Below are 3,411 nucleotides of genomic sequence, written 5' to 3'. Positions count from 1 at the left end.
AAGAATCTAAACAGATGGATATAGAAGTATTTGATAAATTTGACAGAAAGTACATAAGAATCATTGGAGTCCCAGAGACCCAGGAAGAAAATCCCCAGGAAGAATCAACACATCAAAGAATCAAAGACATCATTACAGGAGCCGGAGAGATAGCATGGAGGTAAAGTGTTTGCCTTGAATGCAGAAGGTTGGTGGTTCAAATCCCGGCATCCCATTTGTCCTGCACCAGTTCACTGAACCCCAAGAAAAAAAAAATCACTACAGAGAAACTCCCAGAGATAAAGATTGCATGCAACCAAATCCTGTATGCCCGAAGAATACCTGCTAAAGAGAACAAAGAAAAGTACCCCAAGACACAGCCTAGTCACAATAATGAATCCCACAAATAGGGATGGAATACTGAAAGAAGCAATTTCAAAAAGGGAAATTACGAGACTGGAGAGGTGGCGCAAGCCGTCTGCCTTGTATGTGCTAGCCTAGGACGAACCGCAGTTCAATCCCTGGCATCTTATATGGTCCCCCTAGCCAGGAGCAATTTCTAAGTGCATAGCCAGGAGTAATTCCTGAGCATCATCAGGTGTGGCCCCAAAACAAACACCAAATAAACAAACAAACAAAAAAAGGAAAATTACATTCAAAGGAACATCCTTAAGATTTACAGCAAACCTGTCATAAGAAACCCTCAAGGCCAGAAAAAGATATCAAGGGCATCCAGATATGAAAGGAAAAAATCAAGCTCTCGCTGTTTGCAGATGACATGATACTATATTTAGACAATCCTAAAGACTACCAAAAAAAAACTTTCTAGAAACAATAGAATCACATAGCAAAGTGGCAGGTTACAAAATTCACACACAAAAATCAATGCCTATACTCTGGTTTCTCTTCAGATCGCATAAATCTTTCGCCTTTTACTAAAGATTTCCGTGGAGGAGGAACAATTCTGAGTTTTGGAACCAATTTTTTGAGGCCTTGCACTAGCAAGGCTAAAAAAAAAAAACAATGCCTTTCTTATACATGAATAATGATAGAGAAGAAATGAACATTAAAAACAATTCCATTCACATTAGTGTCACACAAACTCAAATATCTTGGAGTCAACTTAACTAAAGATGTGAAGGACCTATACAAAGAAAACTACAAAACCCTGCTTTAATAAATAAAAGAGAACACAAAGAAATGGAGACAACATACCCTGCTCATGGATTGGTAGGATTAACATCACTAAAATGTCATTATTCCCCAAAGCATTGTACAGAATTAATGCAATCCCTCTAAAGATACCCATGGCATTCTTTTGTTGTTGTTGTTGTTGTTTTTTGTTTTGGGTCACACCCTGGCAGCGCTCAGGGCTTACTCCTGACTCTATGCTCAGAAATTGCTCCTGGCATGCCGGGAAGACCATATGGGATGCAGGGATTCGAACCACCGACCTTCTGCATGCAAGGCAAACACCTTATCTCCATGCTATCTCTCCGGCCCCACCCATGACATTCTTTAAAGAAGTGTATCAAATGCTCCTGAAATTCACCCACGGATAGCTAGAATAACCCTTGGGAAAAGGAATATGGGAAGCATCACTTTCCCCAATTTTAAACTATTACAAAGTTATAGTCATTAAAATAGCATGGTATTGGAATAAAGACAGACCTTAGATCAGTGGAATAGACTAGAGTATTCAGAGAATGTCCCCCAGACATACAATCAATTAATCTTTGATAAAGGGACAATAAATGCAAAATGGATCAAGAAAAGCCTCTTCAACAAGTGGTGTTGGGACAACTGATCAGCCCCTTGCAATAAAACAAACTCAGACCTCCATCTACCACTCTGCACAAAGGTCAAATCCAAATAGATTAAAGACCTTGATATCAAACCCAAAACCATAAGGTATATAGAACAACATGTAGGTAAAACACTCCAAGACTAAAGGCATCTTTAAGGAGGAAACAGCACTTTCCAAACAAATAGAAACAGAGAAAAACAGATGAGACTATATTAATCTGAGAAACTTCTGCACATTAAAGGATATAATACAAAAGCCACCCACAGAATGAAAGAAGCTATTCACCCAATATCCCTTAGATAAGGGGTTAATATCTAAGATATACAAGGTACTAACAGAACTTTACAAAACAACAACAACAACAACAACAACAACTAACCCTATCAAAAAATGGGAATAAATGAACAGACAATTTCTCAAAGAAATACAAATGGCTAAAAGACACATGAAAAAATGGTCCACATCACTAATCATCAGGGAGATGAAAGTCAAAACAACAACAGTGAGGTACCATCTCACACCACAGAGACTGACACACATTACAAAGAACAAGAACAATCAGTGCTGGAGGGAATGTGGGGAGAAAGAAATTCTCATTCACTGCTGGTGGGAATGCCATCTAGTCCAGCCCTTATGGAACATAATATGGAGATTCTTCAAAAGACTGGAAATTGAGCTCCCATAGATCCAGCTATACCATTCCTAGAAATATACCCTAGGAACACAAAAACACAATACAAAATTCCATTCCTCACACCTATATTTATTGCAGTGCTATTTACAATAGCCAGACTCTGGAAACAACCCAGATGCCCTTCAACAGATGAATGGCTAAAGAAACTGTGGTATACATACACAATGGAATATTATGAAGCCGTTAGGAGAGATGAAGTCATGAAATTTTCCTATACATGCATGTACATGAAATCTATTATGCTGAGTGAAATAAGTTAGAGGGAGAGAGAGAGACACAGAATAGTCTCACTCACCTATGAAATTTAAGAAAAAGACATTCTTTAAATTAGTTAAGAGATGAGGGCCAGCTCATGAAATGAAGCTCACCACAAAAAGGGGTGAGTGCAGTTAGAGAAATAACTACACTGAGAAATATCTTAACAATGTGAATGAACGAGGGAAGTAGAAGCCTGTCTAGAGTACAAGCGGGGGGTGTGGGGAGGAGGAGGGAGACAGAGAGCATTGGTGATGGGAATGGGACACTGGTGAAGGGGGCTGTTCTATTTATGACTGAAACCCAGCTACAATCATGTCTGCAATTATAGTGTTTAAATAAAAATATTATTAAACACACTTATTTTTACTTTTTATATATTTAATATATTTTAAATAATATTAATACATAATATATTGATAAAATATAGGTATATATTTGTATATATCCACTGAGCGTTTCTTGGGGGGCAAAAAGATAGATCAATGGGCTGGTGCACATTTTTGCATGCAGGAGACCTAGAGTAGAACCCTGGTGACACTCCAGAATATTATAGGTTGACACTCCAGTACTGAGTCTGGAGTCATTTTGATCCACTTTAGAAGGACTTTGAACACAATGGAATTCTACTCATCCTGGAGAAAAGACGAGATCATGCAGTTGACTGCATCTTAGA

General features: G+C 38.3%; 1 non-coding gene across 1 annotated transcript; it reads left to right on the top strand.

The window, feature by feature from the left end:
• The first annotated feature begins 870 nt into the window (after nucleotides 1-870).
• LOC126005500 (U5 spliceosomal RNA) lies at nucleotides 871-988 on the top strand. Its single transcript, XR_007494554.1, has one exon. It is a non-coding gene; the product is annotated as a U5 spliceosomal RNA (small nuclear RNA).
• The last annotated feature ends 2,423 nt before the right edge of the window (nucleotides 989-3,411 follow it).

Source organism: Suncus etruscus, chromosome 3, assembly GCF_024139225.1.
Source record: "Suncus etruscus isolate mSunEtr1 chromosome 3, mSunEtr1.pri.cur, whole genome shotgun sequence".
Taxonomy (NCBI): Eukaryota; Metazoa; Chordata; class Mammalia; order Eulipotyphla; family Soricidae; genus Suncus; species Suncus etruscus.
The sequence above is the reverse complement of the archived record's forward strand: the minus strand, read 5'-3'. Positions and strand labels throughout refer to the sequence as shown.